The sequence below is a fragment of the Notamacropus eugenii genome, chromosome 5 (assembly GCF_028372415.1).
Source record: "Notamacropus eugenii isolate mMacEug1 chromosome 5, mMacEug1.pri_v2, whole genome shotgun sequence".
Lineage (NCBI taxonomy): Eukaryota > Metazoa > Chordata > Mammalia > Diprotodontia > Macropodidae > Notamacropus > Notamacropus eugenii.
The window spans coordinates 306096592-306111041 of NC_092876.1; the positions used below are offsets into that span (position 1 = coordinate 306096592).

Consider the following 14450-nt stretch of genomic DNA (forward strand, 5'->3'; position numbering starts at 1 on the left):
AAACTCAGTAACATGTCAGCAACAACCATAAACCAGCTTCATGAATACAATATCCCATTCACCAAGAGATCATTCTTTTAGCAACAGTAATCACCAGCAATACAGGAATAGACATAGAAGTAAACAATATATCTCTGACTAGACTGGAAAGTAGTTGTCACACACACAAAAAAAGTGCACAATCCTCAGGCTTTCAACCAGATAATTGCACGTTAAAAATTATGGGTTGGAAAGAGGCCATTGTTTAAAAGTTGTTAGGATGCACTGAAAAATGTTGATTCTGAGGTCCCACTACTTGTATAACTTCTATCCATAGGAGTACTAGCTAAGAACTACCCATAGAGTACTAGCGAAGAACTACCCATAGACCACAGAATCTAGGAACTTCAATCTTAACTCACCAGCAGTGGAAAAGTCCAAAATCTGATTCTATTGTTACTGAGTTTTCTATATTTTGACTCCTTTGTGTTAATTCTTGATCTTCTTCTTTGAAAAATTTTTATAAGAATTCCTCACTTGTAACGTTGGTGAAGTTTCAGAATGATGGCCACAATATACTGCTGCTGGAGCTGTGAATTGGTCCAAACATTTCAGAAAGCAGTTTGGAATCTTGTTAAAGAATGACCCAAATTGTCTTACTCAGAGATCTCCCTGTCAGACATATACACTAAGGACCTCAAAAGAAACATCCCGTATATATTAAAATATTCATAGAATAATTTTTATTATATTAAAACCAAACAAAACTCAGAACACCAACAAAAAAGGGAAACTAAACAGGGTAAAAAATTAATGAATGATCAAACCTGGTCTAATAGAGAAGAAAATACAGAAAAAAGGGGTGGGGTATAAAGAGTGCTACAGGTACGGAGCAATACATGAGCTATCAGATTTGATTAATGCCTTGCTTAATTTTACTAAATTTTTCTTTTTCCCTCTCATTTTTATTCTGTTACAAGAGGTGACTCTCTGGGTAGGGTAAAGGGATTTTATCTTTTGAAATAAAGCTAATGGAAAATAAGACGTCTGTCTATAGATATAATATGGATATAGATGTGTGTATAGATGGTTTTATGTTGTGCATATACATATATCTTTAACTAGACATAGATATAGATATATACACATATATATGATACTCATACCTATAAACCTCTGAGGGGGCATTAATACTTTCCTTCCAGATGTACCTACCAGGTTGTAATTATAGCTCCTAGTAAATAACAAGGCTCTAATGTGACATAATGTCACACTCTAAGCTCTATAAGCTTCTTCACTACCAGTCAGTCATAGTTCTGCTCCTGTCAGTCTGCAAAATCCATCCACAAGTCTGCAGTTAAAAAACTGTTTATTTTAACTGCAATTCTAGAAGTCTCTTCAAAATTGGCTCATTGCAGTAGTCTCATGGAACCACAAGTTGGACAAGATTTCAGTGGCCCTCTAAGTCAATCTATACCTTTAAAAAGAATCTCTGTCTTTCTGTCTGTCTGTCTGACTCTGTCTCTCTCTGTATATATGAATGTATGTGTATGTAACATATATGCATGTATGCAAGTATGTGTATTATATATATATATATGTATATGTACATTTATGTGTATATTCTGCCTGAGAAGCTCAAATGAAGGGAATCACCTGCTTCCTGAGGTAAAACATTCTCCTTCTAGATTCTTAGACTTTAATTTTTTTTTTAAACTTCAAGACTAATTGTTTTGTTTCCAACTTCTTCTCATTGCTCTTATTTCTTTTCTTTGGTATCTAACAAAACAAGTCTAATGCCTGTTCCATGGGGCAGTTCTTGAAAACTTGAAGACTGAGTCTTCTCAGTTTAAACATTCCTAGATTCTCCAGTTGATCCTCATATGGACAGATTTCCATGACCTTCACCATCCTGGTCTCCCTTCTCTGAAAGTTTTTCAGCTTAATCAATGTCTTTCCTAATTTATGGTGTTTAGAATTGAGCACAGTAATCTAGCCTGTTTTGATTTATTCCAAGTTAGAGAGATTGATTTACTGTTTCAAATCTGTATGGCAGTGTACTAGTGCTATGGCTAAGCCCTCTCCCTGGTGTTGTCATTCATTGTTTAGAACACTCTTCAAAGATGCCTCTAAGTTTGGAGCCCAAATTCCCAGGTATCTAGTAAGTAGTTCTCAGGAAGTATCAGTGGAGCATGTTTGAACAAGATTAGTATTACCAGAACATTTGGACATGGTTACTATGAAATTCATGGGAAGAAATTTAAAACTTTATTGAAGAGAGAAGTGATGGATTAAATGAATAAAGTGCCTTTATCTCATTTAGAGAAAGCAATCATATAACTCACTCAATCAATCAAAATTTATTTGCTGAATATATCAAAAAGATCATATACCATGACTAGCTGGAATACACACATATACATATATATACATATACATACATGCATGCATATATAAATATATACATTTACATATATATGCATATCAGAAATACAGGGCTGGTTCAATATTATGAAAACTATTAATATAATTGACCATATCAATAGCAAAAAGCCATACAATTATATCAATATATGCAGAAAAAGCTTAATACAAGGCCCATTCCTATTGAAAACACTAGAAAGCATAGCAATAAATGGACCTTTCTTAAAATGATAAGTTATATTATCTAAAACCAAGATTAAGCATTACCTATAATGAGATAAACTAGAAACTTTTCCAGTAAGATTAGGGACATAGTCAGGATGCCCATTATCAACATTATTGTTCAAAATGAAGGAAGATATTATCTACATGCAGAGAAAGAACTGAAAAATCAAAGTACATATGCAATGTTTATACATATTATATGTGTATATATATATATATAAACATAAGTATGTATGTATATATGTGTGTATACACACACATATATACATATACACACCTAATGGTAGATATCTCTATGGTTGGGGAGGACAGAGAAGAAAAAAAAGGAAAGAAATTGCAATATAGCATATATTTCAAAAGAGTAACAAGTTGTACATAATAGATTTGCATTTTCATGTACAATCATTTTTTTTAATTTCATAAATTTAGAATAAAATAAAATGAAAAAGAAATGCAAGCTATAATAATAAGAAAAAGAAATTGAAGGAATAAAAATAGGCAGTGAGGAAACAAAACCATAATTCTCCTCAGATGATAAGATGATACACTTAGAGAGCCCTAGAGAATTAACTATAAAGTAGTTGAAATAATGAACAGCTTCAGCAAAATTACAAGGTATGAAATAAATCCACACAAATCATCAGCATTTCTAAATATCACCAGCAATACCCAGAAGGAAGAAGTAAAAAGAGAAATCCAACTTAAAATAATTGCACATAATATAAAATACTTGAGAGTCTACTTGCCAAGACAAACCTAGGGTTTCTACCACTACCTCACAGAGCCTTCCTCACAAGAGGAAGATCTTGTAAGTTACAAAATGCTCAAAAGATGTTAAACCTCCCATCCGCACTTTAGTCTTAGTAGCATTTCTAAATCAGCTGACAGCCTTCATCATTTCTTGCCTAGACTTTTGCAATAACCTCCTATCTGGTCTCCCTGCTTCATGTCTTTCCCCTTTCTTATCCATCTTTCACATAAATGCCAAAGTGATTTTCATAAACTGCCCTAGTCTACAGATTCCAAGGGTTCCATATTGTCTCTAAGATAAAATATAAGCTCATCGGGCTTTTGAAGTTCTTCACTGAGGCAGACGTGGTGTCCAAATTACATGCTTGTAATGCCAGATACATGGACAACTAGAAAGTGAAGTGGACTAAGCATGAGACCTGGAGGCAAGAAGACTCATATTAATAAGTTTAAATCTTGCCTCAGACACTTACTAGCTGGAAGACCCTGGGCAAGTCACTCAACCTTGTTTGCCTCAGTTTCCTCATTGTAAAACCAGCTGGAGAAGAAAACAGCAAACTACTCCAATATCTTTCCCAAACAAACAAAAAAGAGGTCATGAAGAGGTTTTCATGTCTGAAATGGCTGAACAACAACAACAATCCCATCTGCTGGGAAGTCTGAGGCTGGCAGATCTCTTAAGCTCAAGAGGTCTGATCTGCAATTGGCAAAGCCTATTGTGTCAATACTAAGTTCATTACCAATATAGTGAGAGCCCAGAAGTGGAAGAAGGGAAGGAGAGGGAGGAACCAAGTTACCTACGAAGATACAAACTGACCCAGGTCAAAAACGAAATATTTTCCAGAATGAGTCAAAGTAGGACAAGCCCCATGAGTAGTCCTTCAAATTGTAGCTTGGGCAATACATGGATATGCAGTATGTAAAAAAAGTACAAATAAAATGTTCTTTACAGCCTTCACCTATAAGTAAGTTATATCAAGGTTTTATACTAAGGAAAGCCATGGACCAGTACTGTGAAGTGGAGGAAAGGAGTCTGAAAACAGTTATGTAATACTGTTAAGAAATAACAAAGAAGTTAGATCCAGAAAAAAAGAGTTAAAATCCTAGCACTGCTATTTATTATCTACATGATCTTTAACTAGTCGCTTTTCTCCACTTGTAAGATTGTGGACTGGACTGGGGGATTCTTAAGGTCCTTTTCAGGTCCTAATCCTGTAACCCTCTAGGAGTGAAAGTAATGAAGATTCAGTAACATTTGGAATCCAGAGGTGGGTTTTGTTCCACCTGGAGAACAAGATAAAGGCATGCCAACGATGTAGTGGTCAGTAAGTATTTCTTATACACATATGCCACTTTTTTGCTCTCCAGTGCCTCTTCTAATATTCTGACCCTGTGCAATTGGAGCACCCACTTCACAGCACATTAAAGAGTCAAAGATCACCTTTTCAAAAGAAATAGAAATCACACTTCTTTGGGGGCAATTAGTATTGACTCAAGAAGCCTTGTACAGAATAATATCAGTGACTCATACTTCTATTACTGTTTGAGGATTCTCTCAATAATCAATAAACATTTATGAAACACCTACTATAAGCCAAGCGCCATGCTAAGTTCTGAGGATACAAAAAGTTAAAAGTAAGTACCTTCCCTCAAGAAGTTTATAATCTAACAGATGAGACAACATATAAATTTTTAGAAAGTAGCATACGCACATACATACACATATATACATACATATGTGTATGGGAATGTGTGTGTGTATGTATGTGCACATGTATGTGTGCATGACAAATAGGAAATAACAGAGGGAAGATCTTGGAATTAAGAGGGTTTAGAGGACTTTGCTCAATTAGATAAGGAAGTCTACAGTACATTTTAGATACAGTCCATCAAAAAGTTAAAATGTTTAAAAAATGACATACCCTTTGACCCAGCAATACCACTTCTAGGACTGTATCCCAAAGAGATCACAAAAATAGGAAAAGGACCCATATCTGCAAAAATATTTATAGCAGCTCTTTTTATGGTGGCCAAGAACTAGAAATCAAGGGAATGCCCATCAATTGGAGAATGACTAAGCAAGTTGTGATATATGAATGTAATGGAATACTATTGTACCATAAGAAATGATGAACAGGTGGACTTCAGAAATATCTGAATAGACTTATATGAACTGATGCTGAATGAAGTGAGCAGAACCAGAAGATCCCTATACCCAGTAAGAGCCAAAGTGTGTGGGGACTGTTTTTGATAGATTTAGTCTTCCACAGCAAGGCAAGGACCTAAAACATTTCCAAAGGACTCATGATGCAAAATGTCATCCACTTCCAGAGAAAGAACTATGGATTCAGAACGCCCAATGAAGCAGACTATTTTCTCATTTGTTATTTTTGGTTTTGTTTAGTTTTACTCGTGCTTTCTTCCATTGAATTTCATTCCTCTATGCAACATGACTAATGTGAAAATGTGTTTAATAAGAATGTATATGGAGAGCCCATAAGAGGAGGAGGAGGGAGGGATGGGGAGAAAATTTGAAATTTATGAAAGGGATTATTGAAAATTGAAAATAAACAAGTAAATACATTTGAAAAATATTAAAATAAAATAAAATTCTATGCCAAGGTATAAGTGGTCCTGGGCTCTTAAAGCTTATGCCAGTGGAGAAAAAGGTCTAAGAGGCCCCATCAAAATGGGAAAGTGTTGAATTCAGGCCTAGTAAAGGAATGAATGTGTGAGATCTGAAGACAAAATTAAATGAACCTGGAGAAAGTCATTGCCAAGTTACCTGCAAGGCAGTGTGTGTGTATACATATATGTATGTGTATACATACATATATGTATATACATATACATATGTATTCTTATGTATACATATATGTATATATATTTGTATTTATATATACACATATTAAATTCTCTAATGAATATTAATGCAAAAGTTTTAAATAAAATACTAGCAAAGAGATTACAGTAATTTATCACAAGGACAATACACTATGATCAAGTAGGATTTATACCAGGAATACCCAAAGGGCAATCAAACAGGACATAACTTTCGATACATCAGTACCTCTACTAGAACTGTAGTAACTGTTTCTCTTTACCCAGGAGACCTGAGGGTCTTCCCCTCCCAATTTTAGTTTTTTGTTTTTTGTTTTTGTTTTTGTTTTTTATTAAAGGGGCCAACCCTTGAATAACTACTTAAAGAAGCCTATTCATTGGATTAGGTGTATCTCACTCAAAGTGAGAATATCATAAGACCTTAGCCTAAAATGGTCAGGGTCTCCCATTGCATCTTCAACCACCTCCAGTCCTCCTGATGAATATCTGGCCACTGGACCCAGATGGCTCTAGAGGAGAAAGCGAGGCTTGGTGACCTTGCACAGCCCTCCCTCATTCAAATCAAAGTTAACTGCAAGTCCTGTCATCATCTTGATGTCATGATCCTCCTCGAGAATGAAGGACAAACACAACACAATAAGATCTGTACCCCAAAGAGATCATACAAAAGGGAAAAGGACCTACATGTTCAAAAATATTTATAGCATCTCTTTTTATGGCGGCAAAGAATTAGAAATTGAAGAGATGTCTATCAATCGGGAAATGTCTGAACAAGTTGTGGTATATAAATGTAATGGAATACTATTGTGCTATAAGAAATGAACAGGTAGATTTCAGAAAAACCTAGAAGAATTTATATGAACTGATGCCAAGTCAAGTGAGCAGAACCAGAAGAACATTGTAAACAATAATAGCAACATCGTGTAATGATCAACCATGATACTCTTAGCTCTTCTCAATAATTCAATGATCCAAGACAATTCCAAAGGACTCATGATGGAAAATGCTGTCTACATCCAGAGAAAGAACTGTGGAGTCTAAATGCAGATCAAAGCATACTATTTTCACTTTTTTGTTGTTTTTTTCTTTCTTATAGTTTTTCCCTTTTGTTCTGATTCTTCTTTCACAACATTACTAAGGTGAAGAAACATATTTAACATGATTGTACATGTATAACCTAAATCAGATTTCTTGCTGTCTTGAGGAGGGGGTAGGGATGGGAAGAAGGAAGAAAACTTTAGAATTCAAAGTCTTAATAAAATGAATGTTTAAAACTATCTGTAAATGTAATTGGGGAAGGGGAAACAAAATTCTATTAAATGGGAAAAAAGAAAATTCCAATTCTCAAAGACCATGTACTAGGTTACAAGCAGCATCTGAGTGCAGTGGATAACCTCTGGGTTTGGAGACAGGGTACACATGGAGTTTTTTTAGAACGTTATTCAACATCATAAAATAGTTCAAGTGATATAGATGTCAAAGATTGCCTTGTACTTTAAAAAGAAAAATGTTTAATAACACACTATATTAGAAGTGTAATTTAATAAGGTACTTGAATAAACAATATTTTTGCTGGTTGTGATGGTGTATGCTTACAATCCCTGCTTCTGAGGAGGCTAAAGCTAGTAAAATTCAGGATCTCTAACACAGATTAGGGCTAAAACTGACCTATTCCAAAGTCCGCACTAAGTCTGGTCCAATATGGTAAGCCCTTAGGAGCTGGGGATACTAGGCTGAAAATGAAGGGTTGAATTGACTCAGGATAAACAAAAACAAAACAGTAAAAACTCACATGCTAATCAGAAGTGCAGTCTGGCTCATTAGTGACCACTGCACTTCCATCCTGAGCGAAACAGGGAGATGCACTCAATCTAAAAAAATAAATAAATAAAAGGAAAAGATAGGGAAGGAAGGGAGGGAAGGAAGGAAGGAATGAGGAAGAAGGAAGAAAAGATGGAGTGAGGGAGGGAAAGAAGGAAAGAGAGAAGAATAAATAAATATTTTAATGATGTGACTAATGGAGATTTTCAGAGTAAGAAGTAGGTCATACTTAGTATTTTTTATTACAGATTAAATATATTTTCTAATATGTCAATTTGAAGCAAAGAATTCCCTTCCTACCCCCACTACTCAAGTTTTATTGAAAGAACAAATGCAAATTTTTGAAAGAAAAATCAGTGCTTAGGTAAGTTTAAATACAATGTTGCTGAATTAATATAAACATATAGGAATAAAAATGATTAAGGGTAATATATAACAATAGGAATAAGGAAAAAGGAAAGTTTTGAGAGTCATGAACCACCTCTTATTCAGGTGATGAGAACAATGCTCTGTTGACACTAAGGGTCTTGTAGAGTTCATGGAGTTATAATGTTAAGATGGAAAATGAATCATATATATTTTCTAACCCAATTTTCTAGCTTCACAGGTAAGTAATTTTTATTCTCAAAAGGGAAAATAATTTCCCTCAGGTCACATTATGAACCATTGGAAGAGTCAGAACAATAGCCCAGGTTCTCTGGTCCCCAGTCCAGTTCTCTCCTTTAATTAGAAACTAAATGAAACATTGAAGAAAGTCTCTACCCTATATATAAAGATTATGAAAATTCAACCATCTCTCAATTATACACAAAAGTGGTTTAATGATGGCATAGATAATGAAGCAGTGGAAGACCATCAAAAAAGATATTGCTTCTGACTTTAGAATTTGGACTCTCATATTTCTTAGAATTTGGATATCTACAAATTTCTGGTTGTTCATAATCATTTAAGCAAAATGCTAAAGTCACATTATAATAATTTGATGCAAACAAATATAATTCTGTTTTTCATTCCTTACACTTTGCTCTGTGATTTTTGCCTTAGCTTCACACTGTGGACAGACAGCATCATTTTTTCAGTTTGGTCTGAAACACTCTTTCTCTCAGTAGAGATGCCCTTTCTTGATGTCTTGATAACCTTCTCTTTCATTCTAATCAACACCTTGAAACGCAGAGAAGGTAATTAATGTTTTGATCTAAATGTTCTTCCTCCTGACAAAAAGCTGAAAACAAAATATATGCCCAAAGATTTTGCAGCAGCTTCAAAAATTATACTGCGTAAATATAATGGAAGTAAAAATATATAGAATTCAGAGAAATATGGTAAGATGTGAATGAAGTGATGTGCAATGAAGACAGCAAAATCAAAAGAAACATAATGAATTTAACAGTGTAAATCGAGTCAATAGGGAACAATCAAAAAAAAAACTATGGTAAAGTAAATTGATCAAAGTTAATACCATACAATTAAAATTAAGATGAATTCCCCTTTCATGTGATTTTTCTTTAAGATTTCCCCCCATCCCTGCACAGGAGGGATTCATTGAGAAATATCCGTCAAAAGAAAGTATTCCAATAATTTTTAAAGGTCTTCCTTCAAAACAGACAATAACTTTTCAAAGGAAATAGGAGCAAATAAAGATGATTGTGTGATACGTGCTCCAGATATTCATCATTGATGGTCGAATCAAATTAATGCAACAGAATAGTAATATTCCCTAAATTAATTCAATAATGTAATGCTATATGCATTAAATTATGTAGATATTTCTTTGTAGAGATATATAATGTAATAACATTAATTTGGAGGAAGAAAATGTCAAGATTTTCAGGAGCACTGAATTCTTTCTTAAACGTAGACATGGAGACATATCATTTCCAATTAATCACTCAACCAACAAACACTTATCAATAATAATAGTAGTAGTAGTAAGTGATATATGTTGTTTCCATAGCACTGATGTACTGAAGTTGGTGAAATGCTCTCTCTCTTCATATATATATGTACACACACATATATATACACACATATGTATGCATATACACATACACACATATGTGTATATATGTGTATGTATGCATAAATGTATATACCTACACACATACACATATGTGTGTACATATGTGTACATATACACATATGTACATATAAAACCTCATTTTATTATCGCAATTATCCTGGAGTTGTGTTATTATTTTTCTTATTTTACAAATGAGGAAATGTAGACTGAAAGAGAAAAAAATAATATTTCCAGGGGCAGACAACTAATAAGTTTTTGAAACTCAGATCCAGCTGAATCTAACTTGTACACTACATTGTGTTAACTGCTTAGAGTACAAAGACAAAAGTGACATGATCCTTGTCCTTTCAGAGTTTATATCATAATGGTAAAGACAGTGTGTACATATAGACATGTAAGTGTACATCAAGGAGAAGCAACAATTAATAGGAGGTAACTTTTGGAGAGAGTCACTAGCAACCGGGGAGAATGAGGAAATGCCTCATGGATCAGGTAATACTTGAACTGAGTTTTGAAGGAAACCTGGGATTCCAAAAAACAGAGGTGGTGAAGAAGAAATGCATTTTATGTATGAAGTAACAGTGAAAAGGATTGGAAATGGGTGACAAAAAAATAATGCATGCATCTCAGCAAGCAGACCAGTACAAGTTTACCATCAAGTGGGTGGAATGGAGCTACATAAAAGATGACTGGAAAGGCAGGAACAGGGAACATTATGAAAAACTTAAAATGCCAAACAAAAGAGTTTGTATTTGATCCTAGAAGTAGTAAGGGAGTGCTAGAATTTATTGACTCAGAACTAAACATTAGGAATATCATTTTGGCAGCTGTGTGGAGGGTGAGTTGAAATGGTTTGAGGTAGGGAGACCATATAGAAGATTATTAAAATAGACCAGGCAAAAGGAGATAAGGGCATGACCTAGGATAGGGACTATATGAGAATAGAGAAATGCATGAGAATTGTAGAGATAAAAACTACAGGATTTTGGTAACATTGAATATTTGGGGTGGGTGAGAGTGAAAAGTCAAGGTTGATATCAAGATGGTAAACCTATATAACAAGAAAGATGGTGGTCTCAACAGTAATAGTTAAGAAGAGAGGCAACTTTAGGTGGAAAGAAAATGAGTTCATCAAGATTTTAGTATTAGGTAACGAAAAGCAAGTCTTTTATTTAACTAACTTGAAAGGACACAAACACCATGAATAAAGACTCCCTATCTGAAAAAAATATGAGAAAAAATTTGGAAACAGTTTGACAAAAATTACACTTCACCTCACTCTCAGCAAATTGGTGAACATTATAAAAGAGGAAAACAGTGACTATTGGAAAAAACCCGTGAAGACAAAGATGCTAATGCACTGTGGATAGAACTGTGAATTGATCCAATTTTCTGGATAAAATTACTTTTTTATAAAGTAACAGTTGTTCAAATTGTTTGACCCAGAAGTCTTACTGCTGGAAAATATCTTCCAAGGAGGTAAAAAGAAAATAAAAGACTAATATATAGCAAAATATGCATAGCAGCCCCATTCTATTAGCTAAAACTGGAAATAAATTAGGTATCCATTAACTCAGAATGTTTGACCAGATTTTGGTATGTGAATGCTATGGAATATTATTATATTACAAGAAACAACCAATATTAGGACTTCAGAGAAACCCTAGAAGATTTGTTTGAACTAATGCAGAACAAAGTGTTATCATCATCATCATCACCTTTATATAGTACTTTAAGTATATGAGTACTTGAAGCAAAGTGCTTTACAAATTATTCACTCATTTTATCCTCACAATAATCCTGTAGGTAAATATTATTATTATACTCATCGTACAGAGGAAGAAGATAAGAAAACCAAGACAGATGCAAGTAAAGTGTCTGCACAATCAAAAGCTACTAAGTAAACTGAGGTCAGATTTGAACTCAGTGCCTCCTGACTTCAAGGTCTAGCGCTCTGTCCATTGCATCACCCAGCAGAAGCAAAAGAAAACATAAAGAATGAGCACAACAATGTTAAACAAAATGAAACTGAAAAGACAGCTGAATTCAAATCGTTGTAATGACCAACCTCATTTCAGAGTAGGGATGATGAAACATACCTGCTCTAGTGGCAGCTAGGTGGTACAGTGGAGGCAGCAGTAGGTCTAAAATCATGAAGATATGACTTCAAATCCAGCACTTGCTAGCTGGATGTGCTTGGACAAGTCACTTAAGCTCTGTTTCCTTTGCTTTCCTCAACTCCAAAATGTGGATAATGACAGAATCTGCCTCCCAGGGTTGTGAAGATCAAATAAAATAATATTTGTAAAGTACTTTGTACAGTGCCTGGAACATAACAGGTCCTAAATAAATGTTTGTTTCCATCCTCTCTTCTTAGGAGAGAAGTTGTGGATTATGAATATAGGTCAGTGTGTCATTTTGTTTTGCTTAATTGTACTTCTTTGTAATAAAGAAGGGGGAAGGAGTGAAGATTGCAATATTAGGTAGGTACAGCTATAAAAAATAAATAGAATATGTTTACATTCATATTTGTATATGTGTGTATAGGTGTATTTACATACACACACATGCAACTTATCTTGAAAATAAGACATTAATTGTGTTGCCATATGGGGGTATTTTGGAAGTATACATTTCTCTCCTCATTATATATATATATATGTTTCCTCATAAAGACACACATATTCAACCCAAAACCTCTAAAGCAAGGGACTTCTTAATGTTTATCTGTTTTATGGACTCCTTTGGGAGTTGGGTGAAGCCTATTGATGAGATCTTAAACTTATGCCTTTAAATGCTTTGAATAAAATACATAGGAATAAAAAGAAAGTAAATATATTAGAAATAATTGTTCAAAAAAAGGTTCAGTGATCAAGGGTTAAGAACCTTGATTAAAGTCAAGTTCAAGTCTAGGTATCCTATTACTTTTTAGAAAATAGATAATAATCATAATTTAACTGGCAAGGTAAGTAATTGGGTTAGAATTACAAAGTGAATACCTGATTCTATGAAATGTCAAGCAACCTCAGCACCCATACACAAAAAAGAATACTCTCCTCCATTTAGGAAGGTTTTAGCCCTCAGCATAAGTTAGCTTTATTTTTTTACAATTGGAAAAATTTTCCTGGCTGAAACCTCATGGTTACAACTTTTGCTCCACTCCTGACAACTGCCATGAGGATCTGCTAAAGTTTCTATGGTGCAGGCACATATCTCAGGTTATTCCATGAGATCATCAGAGCTCTTCAAGGTTTCTTATGATCAGGGACTTAGTGGCAACATTACTTATCCCCTTAATTATGCCAACCAGAATTCTGATTGATCATCTCTCCAATCAAACCATTTCCCTTCCCACCTCTCTCATGCTGACCATTCCACTTTTTTAAATCTCACAACACTCAGAATACTTTCATACTAGACTACTCTCCTTATGTTGCAAACACTGGATAGTCGGGCAACTACTATGCATCCTGGAAGTTTCTCCATTCAATTATTCCTACTACATCAAAATCAACAACAGATTACAAATGGCACAGTAAGTAACATTCAAAGGAATTTTTAAAAGCAATGCTTTATCTGGATTAGTAAAAAATGCTTATGATTAAGATTCTGATATAATCTGATACATGTTTTGAGATTAGAGGAAGGATTCTCCATCAAAATAATCACAAATATCACTTCAGATGTCTGACCCTCATGTTTAAAGTCATGTGTTTATTTGCCTTTCATCATAATTTCTAATAAGATAGGCATGTGGGGGTGGAGCCAAGATGGCAGAGTAGAAAGATGCACATACACTAGCTCTTCCCCCACAGCCTATAAAATACCTGTGAAGAAATACTCTCAACAAATTCTAGAGCAGCTGAAGCTACAGAACAACAGAGTGGAGGATATTTTCAGCCCAGGGTGACCTGAAAGGCCAACAGGAAAGGTCTGTCACACCAGATGCAGAGCAGAGCCCAGCCCAGCCTTGACTGGAAGGCACAGCAGTGGAGGAAGACCCGAGCAGACCTCAGGGGCAGAATCCCCAGCAGCAGTAACAGTGGTTTGCAGATTCCTCTACCCACAGGTTCCAAAGGTCAGTAAGAGGGTTGCTTCAACTGGTCATAGCTGTGGCCTCAGGTGGCAGTGGCAGAGGCCACATGGGGCAGCAGCAGCTCCCACAACAGACCACATTCATTGTGGGATTGCAAAACCTCTGGGGGAACTGAGCAGCTAATTCTTACCTCAGCTCTGTGTAATGGTCCTGCCCCTACCAAAAGCCCCTGGGGGAATTGAGCAGCTTATCTGAATGTCAGCCTCCAGAGCTGACTTGGTGGAACTGAAGACCAGGTGGCAGTGGAGAGGAATCTTTATTACTCAGAGATTCTGGGCACAAAAGTTTCTGATT

General features: G+C 35.0%; 1 pseudogene; it reads left to right on the forward strand.

The window, feature by feature from the left end:
* Positions 1–14450, forward strand: part of LOC140507895 (F-box/WD repeat-containing protein 2 pseudogene) — a 78470-nt pseudogene that overhangs the window by 22479 nt on the left and 41541 nt on the right.